Raw genomic sequence first — 12,280 nt, 5'->3', positions numbered from 1 at the left:
TTTGCTTTTTGTGGGCTGTGTCTGCTTGGATGTGTATCAGGAAAGTACTAGGGCCAAGAAGAGACCAAGAAAAGGAGCTCATCTCAGGGCCACTTTTGTTCTTAATAAAGTAGCCCAAGGTTTCTGGGGCATGGACTGAACACTTACCCTTCTCCAAACGTACCAAATCCTACCCGTCTGAGCCTTTGCCTAGGCTGTTCCTGCAGGCAGGAATGCCATTCCCTCAACACAGCATTGAGAAATCTTGTCTATGCTTCAGATCCCAGCTTTCACTTTCCACGTCTTCCACTCTCCATCCCCATCAGAAAGAATTTCTCCCTTGGCAATCCCTCCAGTCCCTGAGTTCTCCGTTGGAGCTCACACCCTGCCTTGAATCAGTTATTTAGGCACCTGTTGGTAGTCCTCATTGCATTAAAAATTCCTTAAGGATGAGACTGCTTATGTATCTTTCCCTCTCAAATGGTGTTGGTGGGTGCTAAGGGAGTGCTTGTAGAAAAGAATTAAAGGTTGCCAAAGTCAAAAGTGTTTCATTAATAGATCATTGTCATGTTAAATTGGTTTTCTTGACTCTGGTAAGAAAATTCTCAAAAGTTATACCAGGTTGTCCTTATGAGATCTTATCCTTCAAAGTGTGGCTTTCTAAAATCCAGGATCATAGTGTGGTCCTCCTCTTCCTAACATTTTCCCTTTCTGTTAGAAGAGTTGGTCTAGCAGATTGGTATGGTCTGGTGGTCAGAAGAGACTCTGAAAATGAGCTGGTCGCTTCCAAGTGAGATAGCTGCCAACTTATTTCAGATTGCTGAGAATTTATTCATTCACTTCTTTCTACTTATTCTTCTTCCCTCCCCCTTTCCACATTTATTCAATTTTACTATGCTAAGAGATACAATTTAGCACAATGCCTGCCACACGGCAAACATTCAGTAAATGGTAATTGTAATTATTCAAGGCACTAAGCTAATATCATGGGGAGTTTATGAAGATAAATCAGACTTAGAATCTGTGTTCAAGGAATTTGTATTCTTGGGGCAATGTGATATGTTCATACATAACCATTTTAAAAAGCAGAAATTAGTAAGTTGCTAGAGAGACATTTAAGAAATTTTAGGCCAAGTTTAGAAAATACAATAATAAAAAAGGAAGAAAGAAAATCAACTGTCATTTTATCATCCAATGCTAAATATTAATATTTCTTGTATGTACTTCTAATATGTACATTGTTTTTACAAAATGAAATCATAATGTTTGAAAAATGTGTTATTTAAAAAAACCCTTAGTTTTGTTTCATGCTATATATAAAGTATTTAAAAAATCAACTTCCTATTGTTGGCTATTTAGGTTGCTTTTAATTTTCACCATGATAAACAGTGATAAAAAACTAAATCTTTGAGTATATCGTAAGTACTTTTTTTTGAGACAGAGTCTCGCTCTCTCACCCGGGCTGGAGTGCAGTGACCCGATCTCAGCTCACTGCAAGCTCCGCCTCCTGCGTTCACACCATTCTCCTGCCTCAGCCTCCGGAGTAGCTGGGACTACAGGCGCCCGCCAACACGCCCCGCTAATTTTTTTTTGTATTTTTAGTAGAGGTGGGGTTTCACTGTGTTAGCCAGGATGGTCTCAATCTCCTGACCTCGTGATCCACCCACCTCGGTCTCCCAAAGTGTTGGGATTACAGGTGTGAGCCACTGCGCCTGGCCCATGAGTACTTCTTAAAGAGAAACTTCTAGAAGCTTAATTGCTTAGTCTAAGAGTATGAACATTTTTAGGAACTTTAAAACATATTGCTCAACTGCCTTCTGAAAAGATTTACCAGCTTCTACTCCCACCAGCAATGTTTCGACAGCTCTGAAAAGTAGCTGTTATGACCCCTGTTTTAGGAGAAGAAACTCCCAATACTCCAGAGGAAATAATTTGCCAGAAGGCACACAGCTAGGTGGCAGAGTTGGATTCAAACCACATCTGCCCTGACCCGTCAGCCCGGGGTTTGTCCCACACATCATGCTGCCTCCCACAGTGGACTTTATTTCTGCTGGAGCCTGGGTACTAGCCCATCATTCTGCAGCAGAGAGATCTGGGAGTTTGTTAACTCTGCTTAACCAGCCAAGGCTGGAGCAAAACCAGAAAGAGATGAGACCATTGCTGCATGTGGGACAGGGTGGGGTTGCTGCTCCCTGGAGGAAGATCAGGTAGAAGAAACAAGGTTAGTTAATCTGCCTCACTGGGCTCCCTCAGTCCCATGCTTCCCTGTCCCAGGGCAAATTATTTTGCATCCTCTTTATGTAATTTTCTCAGGTCATGAAATGGGTATGTGGTCAAAAGGTCTTGGAAACAAGACTAAGATTGAACACATGTCACATTCAGAAGTGCTGACTTTGAAAGCGCCTTGATGCTTTGAGAGTTCCATCCCTGGGAAACCATTGAACTTATTATGATTGCAGCAAGTGATTATCCTGATGACATAATTGAAGGCCATATGTGGAAGTGCAAGTGTAAATTGACTCTGGTGAGGTAGTACTTGTGAAGGAGCATTTGCATATGAAGTGAATGATTGGGATGCGTAGGTGCAGTACCTTGTATTTCAGAAGAACTTTCCTTCTGGAGTTTGGATGTCTATTTGGGTTTGTATTAAGTCATTCACAGATTCTTGCTCTCTCCAGAAGGCTGCCTGAAATACAAACAAACACCTCCCCCTCAAAGTGATGTATGTCTGCCAAAAACAAAAGCACATTTTTTCTTTTAAATCACCTGAGTGGGCCCCACTTGATCTCTTTTGATGCTCCTCCCTGTTCATTTTACAGATGAGAAAATGGGGCTGAGGGAGGGCCCATCATTTCCCTCCTGCCCTCGGTGATGACCTGCATGGTGTTGGAAGGAGGTGGGTGAAACCAGAGGCTCAGAGGGATGTGAAGTTAGCGGAGTGAATGTCAAAGAAGCTGCTTCCTTCAAAAATGAACCTATTGGTGTTGTGGAAAATTCTAGGCCTGTACTGAAGAGGTGTTGCTAACAGAGATGTGTTTCCTGTAGCAACAGCCACTGGCTTTTCTGCCTTGTGTTTCTCTCCTTGGGTTGTCCCAGAGGAGGATAAACAAGAAGCCCCTAGACAGCAATCGGAGGCTTGAGGGGCTGGGAGTGGGGCTTCCCTGACCTACCCTTGGACAGCAGGGGACGGAGGCTAAGCTGAAGGGAGGAGGTTTGCTCCTGGATGCTCCTCTCAGAGGGGATCTGGGCAGGCAGGGCTCGGTGGGTGGCTGAGGTCTGATTGAATTGGCTGCATACACTGGGGGTGTGGCCCACTCTCCAGCCCTGGCAGAGAGGCCCCCGGCCTCCCCTGGGGCATATGGTTGACGACTTTCTGAGCCCAGACTGGTCTCTGTGCTCTCTCAGCTGAGTGTCTTGTCTGCCTTCCATCTGCCTGCTTAGACAAGCAGGCAGTCTGGGTGGAAACAAGAACTTTGGAGCTTTTACACCTGGTTGTGAGTGATGGCGGGGAGCAAAGAACCCAGTAAGGATTCCAGGTAAAATATTCTATGGCCTCCTCCCAGTGCTCATGGACCTAATTCTCTCCCTCAGTCGTATCTCAGAGTCAGTCAGGTGCGGCAGGGTGTGGGAAGAGGAGTCTGCAAACGGAGGCTTGCAGTCTCTGCTCTGCTGTTCATCCTCTTCCATTCTGCACCATGGGCAAATCACATTATCTCTGAGCCTCTGTTTCCTCACATGTAAAATGGGGAGTAAGATCCTTAGGTTATGGCAGTATGGTGAGGATCGAGTGAAGGTATGCATGAAACAACTGTGCTGTTAACTCTAAAATGCCCTCCAAATGCTGTTATTAGGGAAAGTTAATGCTGGTTAAAACCGGTGTATGCCACTTCACAGCATTTGCACTTCGACGGAGAGCAGCCATGTCTTTTGCCTGAGGAGCTCTCACAATGGAGTTGCCATTGTCAGCAAACAATTAGAGTGCCCGCTTTTAGGGGGCCAGCTGAGAGGTTGTATTTGCTGTGGGAAACCCTGGGCTTCGGAGTCACACACAGATTTATCATGCCCATTAGGTGAGCCATTTAGCTTCCCTCAGCCTCAATTTTCTTCTCTGAATAAATGGAGGTGGTAACACCTTCCTTGTGGGTGAACCATGGCCAGGGGAATGAAGGGCCATGCACAGTGCCTGGCTGTCACCCTGTGGGTGTCTGTTCAATGTCCCTTCCCTTTGCCTGAAATCATACTGTGAGTAGAGCTGGTGCTGGCTGGGAGCGGGTGAGCATCAGTGGTGTGATCCCCAGGGTTTGTGGCTGCACTCTGTGGGTGGGCAGCCAGGATGCCCTGTACAACTGTGCTGGCCGCTGACACCAGATGAGAGTAAGAGTCAAGTGGGTACTGGGCACACTGCTGCCCTCCTATAGGCTGATGCACTTTCCGGAGCCACACAGTGTGCCTGGCGTGTCCACTCAGCCTCCACAGACCTGGACAGGGTCCACCTGGGGCCATGGGGAAGTTGGGAGTGGTGGAGAGAATAGTAATGAAGGAATGACGGTCCTGAGCTGGGCTTCGGGATTGGCTTGGAACACAGCAGGAGGAGGGGACCAGGATGGGTAAATTGCACTGAGTAGAGTCCAGAATATAACAGTCTCTGGAGTCAGACACTTGTGGTTCAAATCTAGAACCCCATCTTCCTTTTGCTGTGATCTTAGAGAGGTGGCATTTCATGGCTAATGTTAAGACTCCTAAGCTGTAAAATGGACATAATAAATAGTATCTACCATGCTAGGGAAGGAGATCAAATGAGATAGTGCAACTAGAACACTTACTAGGGCTGATTTATCCACTGGGTACAGTAAGCATAGTGATCAGACTGCAATATTTTTAGGATTCTGAAAATATTTTAATTTCTTTTATAATTGAAAGAAAAAATAAACTTTTAGATTGAATAAAATATTTTACTTCATAGAGTTTTAGTCAAGCTCTAAAGATCTGCAGTACAATGTCGTACACCTAAGAATTTGCTTAGAGGGTAGAGCTCATGTTAAGTGTTCTTACCTCAACAAATAATAAAAAAGTTAAGAAAACTTAACATTATTATATTCTTCATTTCAATGTAGTCCTAAAATATATTTTAAATTTTTAAAAATTATTTTTTTATGGAGGAAGGGAACCACAAAAGCAAAAGTTTCTAGGGCCCATGAAAGTCATAATGAAACTGTAGCTTCTAGCACAGGGCCTGGCACAGTCAAGGCATTCAAAATTGTGAACTATTATTATTGGTAGGTTAATAAATATTTGCTGAACATAACACTGAAGTAGACATTGTAGAAGGGCGGGGGAACCACAGAGGAGAAAAGCACAGACTATTAGAAAACACATACTGGATTCAGAGATGGGGTTAGCTCCTTACTAACTTGCTCTTTGATCCCAGGTAAGTCACTTAACCTGGGCCACAATTTCTCCATCTGTAAACAAACTGGTTAAGTAAGGAAATCTCTGCGATTCCTGCCCCTCCCGGAAGAGGTGAGCTTCAAGTCCTGACCCTGGCCTTCTCAGAGTAGGTGAGATGCTGGGGAATGGCTAAGTGAGGTACACTGGGGATTTGTGATGGATGCTTTGTAGAGTTCAGACCAAAGAGGAGGCAAACTGCGTGCAGGACTAGTTAAGAACTCAGAGGTGAAATTATTCATGAAGTAAGCATACTAGGCTTTGTGTATACAGCATTGTACAGTTTTCTTACTTATAGTGAAGTTTAATAACCGCTGAGCTAAACTCAAGAAAGGACCAAAGGCAAGTCCATGTGTAGCTGCCCGGGCATTCCAGCTATTTCACCTATATGCTAACTATCAGATTCCGGTGGGAAATGGGGACTAGCTGGAGATTTCCAAGTGTTTCTGAGTGCCTGCAGGGCTAGCTCCATTCTGATGTGATATGAAACCTTTTTGGCTTCAATTCATGCTGCTAGATTTGTTAGAAAGAATAAATGTAAGAATGAATAACAAATTAATAATAGATACAGAAGCATCTAACCTGGATCCTGCTTGATAAATGCTTGTTGGATTTGAGAGGCAGTCTGTGCAGAGGTTAAGAGTTGGATTCTGGAGTTTGACTGCCTTGGTTGAATTTTGGCTTCACAGTTTATTAGCTGTGTAATTTTGGACAAGTTACTTAACCTTTCTGTATTTCCATGTGCTCATCTGTTAAATGTAGACAATTATATTACCTACCTCCTAGGGTGTTAGAGGAGTTAATACACATCAAGCCCTCAGAATAGCACCTGGTACAAAGTAAGTTCTACGTAAATGTTTTTATTATTATATATTTATAGTTTATATCCATTATAAGATATTTTCATAATATTATTAACTTGAAAATACTAATAACCAACTCTGAGTCCTGCTTGATCAAATCACCATATATACTGTTGTTTAAAAACCTGTAAGGGTGACTTTGTCTTCTGCTTTCTGTTGTTCAAAATTGGCATTTTTCGTGTGCTTCACTTTTGTGTCTTTGGGTAATGATCTCTTGATACTTTATGGTTGTTCTTCATGGATCCATGTGTTCCCATTTCTTCAGCAGGTTAACATCTTTCAGGATTTACTGTGTCACTTGTGATGGTTTTGCAAAGTGAGTCCCTAGCTGCCAGGCCCTTGTTAGAATGTTAGCTCTCCTAGGCCAGGATGCCAGGTGGAAAGGCAAGTGATACAGAAGACCTGGGCTCTAGACCCAGTTCTGGCACTTCCTATCTCTGTGGCTGGGGGAATGATCATTCACCTCTGTGACCCCTGAGGCCCTCATTAGTAAATGGGGATAGCGATTCCTTCTTTGTTGCGTTGTTGGGAGGGTTCAAGAGGATGAGGAATGTAAGAACCCAGTGTGCTCTAGGTGCCTGTTAATTGGTAGCTGTTGGTTGTGATGATGGAGGGATTCTGAAATCAGGGTGTGGGCAAGACTTCCAGACCCACAGCTGCTTCCCTGGACTGTGCTCACCCGCCTGCCCCTGGCTGCCTCTGCCAACCCTCCACCAGCCACTTATGTAGCATTCTGGCACGGCTGCAAGTCTGTCTTTGTTTTAGGGTAGGATTTCCGACCAGGCCAGGGATCTGGAGTGCCTGTCTCAGCCAAGCTGGGTGCTTCCAGCTGGGTTGGGGTAATTGGTGCCAGCTGCTTTGGGGAGAGCTGGTTGGCACTTCCTGTGCTGCTGGCAGACAGGCACTGGAGTGTGTTGGGACCTTGGCCTGAGAACCAGGCCTTCCCCAGGGGACCCTGGGCAGGCTTGGAGGCAGAGTTGCTAGAAGTTGATTTTCACTTGGTGGAAGGCAGTGTCTTCTGGACAAGGGTCCAAAGCACCCAAGACTCTGCCCTGGAGTATTAGGTCACAGGTACTGCTGCCAGAGTTTGAGAAGAAACCACATTGCAGGAATTGATTTGCTGACTTTCTCTCTGCTTCCCCAAATGGCTGTGCTGCTTCTCTTTGTGGTAACTTCATAGAGTGGCTCAGGTGCGATTCCACGGGCTTGGGGAGGAGAAAAGAAGAAGAAACCCCTTCTGGACTTGCATGGACTAGTAACCACCAGCATTATAGATAGTCGAATTCAGCGTTCACAAGCTGAAATTAGACAGATGGAGAAGTGACTTGCTCAAGGTCAAAGTAATAAGTAAGGGTTTCATTGCAGTTCAACTACAGGGCTCCTTCCTGGCTTAATTTTTTTTTGGTTTTGCTGTGTTGGAACTGCTGAATTACATATTTCATTTCTCAGACATATTGGCTTTTAGAGATTATCTCAATAAAATTTTTGTAGTGTATATGGTGGAGAGAATATTCCTTCTTTATCTTTGGACAAAACAGAATGTGAATTGATAAGTTGTTATGTTCACCATTTATGAAATAGCTGACCACTTATTTATTTTGTTAGCTTTTAGAGACAGAGTCTTGCTTTGTCACTTAGGCTGGAGTGCAATGGTACGATCACGGTTCACCACAGCCTTGACCTCCTGGGCTCAAGCGATCCCCCTGCCTCAGCCTGCCTCTGAGTAGCTGGGACTACAGGTGTGCACCACCATGCCCAGCTAACGTATTTTTATTATTTCTAGAGATGGGGTCTCACTATGTTGCTCAGGCTGGTCTTCAACTCGTGGGCTCAAGCGATCCTTCTGCTTTGCCCTCCCAAAGTGTTGGGATTACAGGCATGAGCCACTGTGCCTGGCCTCTGACCTCTTTTTTTACCTTTCTGAATCTTGTTTCTTAATTTTGTAAAGTAGGAATAATAATATCTACATATGATGTGACATATGTAAAGTTCTAGCCCAGTAATGACAATTGCAGGTGCTTATAAAAATATTGAAAAATACTGACTCCTTCCCCTTCCCTTTTCTTCTTCCTAGTTCATGCCAAACCTGAAGGTATTTCTTCTGGCTTAGATGTTTGCCTAGTAATCACAAATAGGGGAACCCTCCAGCCCTTTGGAAGTTTCATCTCTCTGAGAGACCCCAAGAGAAAGCTGGCATTGTTTTTCTCTGACTTTGGGCCCAGGGAACACACATTAACGCAATAGGATTTAAGCAGTGAGTGGGAAAGTGAATGGAATTCTTTTTTAAAGTAATTAGTTTACAGTTTCTCAGAAAGGTCCACTGTATCTAGTGACTCACCTTAAACAGTTGGAAATTACTTTAACTTTTCAAATTGTATCGAGTCAGTTAATATTGGAGAGGAATCAATCATCTCTTAAAGAGGGAACCAGCAGGACTTGAGCCAGACTAGATCCCAACCATCTGCTGGGCCCCACAGAAACCCTGTTTTCCAACAGGATGCATTTTCTTTCTTTCTCATCTGGGTCATTCATGAGGCCAACCGTTTAAGACAGTGAAAAGTGTTTAAAAGGTGCAGAATTTAGTCCAGTTGTGTAAGACTGTCAGCCTGGTCTTAGTGACTATTTCAAGGAGGCTATTTTTTGGGGTAATTATGCAAACTATTGCCCCCATGTTGCTGATGATAATGAGAGGCTTTACTATTGGTAAAGCACTTTCCCAAACATCAGCTCATTTGATGCTACCAATTCCCCTGGAAAAGATCTATGAGCAGCTCCATTTTACAGGTGGAGAAACTGCTACTCCAAGAAGTCGGAGTGACTTGTTTCAGAACCATGACTCCAATCTAGTTTCTACATTTTGTTTTTTTAAGACGGAGTCTCACTCTGTTGCCCACGCTGGAGTGCAGTGGCATAATCTCAGCTCACTTCAACCTCTGCCTTCCGGGTTCAAGTGATTCTCCTGCCTCAGCCTCCCAAGTAGCTGGGAGATGGGGTTTCACCATGTTAGCCAGGCTGGTCTCGAACCCCTGACCTCAAGTGATCTGCCTGCCTAGGCCTCCTAAAGTGTTGGGATTACAGGTGTGAGGCACTGCGCCCAGCCAGTTTCTACATTTTTGAAAGCTTGGGCATCTGAACTAGAAACCTGGGAACCATTGTAGATTCCTTTTCCTGTGCAGATTCCTACCCTCACCTCATCTAATTAGTATTTAAAGTCTGTAGGCTTTTTGATCCTGCTGCCCTTCCGTTTAAAACCCAGGAGGGAGATTCCCACTGCATGCAGGATCAAGCCCACATTCCCAGGTAGGACCCATGGGCCTTCCATGACCTGGCCTTTGCTTTTCTCTGGACCCGTACTTTGCAGTGCCCTGCCTGCGCATGGGCCGTAACCACTCACTTAGCCTGTCTTTATGGAGTGCATTCTTTATGGCAGCGATTGTGTTAGGCACTAGGAATACTATGTGAGCAAACAAGCCAGCCCTGATGACATGGTGATGACAGCCTAGTGGGGCCCACAGACATTGGTATAACTGTGCTTAGTCCTCTGATGGCAAGGCCAGGGTGCTGTGGTCATGCCCAGCAGGGGTATCTAATTTGTCTGGGGATTGGGATGGGCTTCCCTGGTGAAGGGTGTTGGGGAGGCGATGGGAAAGCCTCCAGGTGGATCAGGCAGCCTGTGCAGAGGCCCTGTGGCTGGAGGGAGGAGATGGGCTATTGAGGGCTGTGAGAGCATTAAGAAGAGGCTGGAGAGGTGATTATATGAGGTCTTATAGGCCCACTGGAGGATTTTGGTTTTTTTCTCCAAGAGCAGTGGAAGGCAATTTGGTCATTTTAGGGAGAGGGGACAAGATCAGATTTCTGTTTATAAACACACACTCTGGCTATGCTGTGGAGAATCAGTTGTTGAGTATTTGCTGAATGTTCTTGCTATTATGTGTTAATAATAACTAGCCATTTCTGTGTGGCCTGCATTCTTCCTTTCTATCTGGGCCTTGCTGTAGCCTTCTGGGTATTAGTTCTCTCTTTCAAACAAACCAGGCAAACTTTTAGGCTGCCAGAGCAGTAGGTGGTCCTTGGGGGCTGGAGGCTGTCTTAATTTTCCTAATTACTTAATTCATTTTTTAACAAAATGAAGATAGCATTATTAATTTTATTTGGCTATAAAAACGATCCATATTCATTTTAGGCACTCAGGAAAGAAAACCTCATTATCCAGAGATGACCTCTGTTAATATCCTATCCTTGGTCCACATACTATTCTATTGCAGTTCTATTTAAATGGGATCATACATGTTGTTCTAGTACCTGCTTTTAAAACTTAATTGTATATATGGATATTTTAAATTAGTCAGCTCTCTTGGTCTCTCTAACTTAGTGCCTAGGCTCTCTTTTGTGTTTGTATCAGCTTCCCTAATCCTGAATGCCCCATGAGGCAGGTGAAACTTTTCTGAGTATTTTACAGCATGGCCTATTTTGGCAGAGGTGTCTCACCAATTATATGCACACATATTTTATATACAAACACACACCCCTTCCACACACCATATATACTACTATTTTCTTTGTAGTTGAGCGTTTGCTGTATGCCAAATGCTCTTCTAAGGGCTTTGTAAGCACTAGCTCATTTAATTTCTCATTTTCGGATGAGGAAACTAACACACTAATCCAGGGAAGTGGAGAGATCTGGATTTGAATCTGACGCTACATTGGTTATCTGAGAGCTTGATTATGCATGGGACATGTCAGAGGAAGTGCCCTTCTTACACCTGTGGGACATGCCTTGGGTAAAAATCCAAAGCACTCTTGGGACATCTAGCATCTCCTCTTAGCATCCCAATGAGAGAGTTTATGACTTTATAAGCGGGAAACTGAGTATTAAGTTCTTAGAGCTAGAATGTTTCTTACAGTGTGTTTCAGCAGAAAGCTCAAACAACCACTCATTCCTTCCTACATTTTCTTACAAACATTAGTTAGTGCCTACTGACCTCCCTGCAAGTATAGGAAGATATTAAAGAATTTTCTCATCCTTGAAAAGCATGTGGGCTTGTGGGGAGACTGACACTGACAAGTAACATGCTGAGGCCAAGTGCTGTTTGAGAGATTTATAAAGGATGAAGATATTGCAGGGGGAGGGGTTGGCAAACGCTTGGACTTAGTTTTTTCCACTCTAGTTTTATTTTTCCCTCCCTTCCCCTCCCCTTATCCTCTCTCCTCTCCTCTCCTCTCTTCCCCTCCCCTCCTCTCCTCTCCTCTCTTCCCCTCCCCTCCACTCCCTTCCTCTCTCCCCCCCCTTCTCTTCTCCCCAGTACCACTCCCTTCCCTTCCCCTCTCCTCCCCTCTCTCCTTCTTTCTTCTTCTTCTCCCTTCCTTCCTGTTCCTTTTCTCCCTTTCTTTTCCCTTTCTTCAGCTTTATTGAGGTGTAATCTACATACAATAAAATTTACCCATTTTAAGAGTACAATTCAACAAGTTTTAGTGAGTTTACAGTTATGCAATCATCATCATGTATAAGTACTTCATTCTATTTTATTTTGAATAATATTCCATTATATGAACATATACATTTGTTTATCCATTAACTAATTGTTGGACACAGGTTGTTTCCAGTTTTTGGTTATTATGAATAATGCTGCTATAAATATTTACATACATGTCTTTGTGTGGACATATGTTTTAAGTCTCTTGGGTAGGTTCCTAGGAGTGGGATTGTTGGGGTGTATGGTAAATTATTGTATAACATTTAGGGAACTGCCAAACTTTTCCAAAGTGTCTGTGCCATTTTATGATTCCACCAGTGATGTATGAAAGTTTTCAAATGGAGTTTTAAAGAAGAGGAATCAGCCACGTCAGTGGTTCTCAAACGCTGCAGCAACAGGGCTGGCTGCATAAAAACCAAATGGAGAGTTTGTTAAGGATTTCTGGGCTCCATGCTCCAAAGATTCCAATTCCATAATTGTGGGTTGGACCTGGCAAGTGCATTTTTTTCTTTTTTTCTC

The 12,280-nt window shown here is 43.9% G+C and overlaps 1 protein-coding gene across 7 annotated transcripts in view; it reads left to right on the top strand.

The window, feature by feature from the left end:
* The window catches only part of PDE1C (phosphodiesterase 1C), a 593,630-nt gene that overhangs the window by 2,033 nt on the left and 579,317 nt on the right, over positions 1–12,280 (top strand). The window contains exon 1 of one of the 7 annotated variants that reach the window (XM_063815292.1): positions 3,996–4,049. The exons of the other annotated variants lie outside the window; for them this stretch is intronic. The gene's annotated coding sequence lies outside the window, so the exon portion shown is untranslated. Of the gene's footprint in view, positions 1–3,995; positions 4,050–12,280 lie in introns of those variants that run through there. 7 annotated transcript variants of the gene reach the window in all.

This window comes from Pan troglodytes, chromosome 6 (assembly GCF_028858775.2).
Source record: "Pan troglodytes isolate AG18354 chromosome 6, NHGRI_mPanTro3-v2.0_pri, whole genome shotgun sequence".
Taxonomy (NCBI): Eukaryota; Metazoa; Chordata; class Mammalia; order Primates; family Hominidae; genus Pan; species Pan troglodytes.
This window is presented reverse-complemented; position numbering and strand designations above follow the sequence as displayed.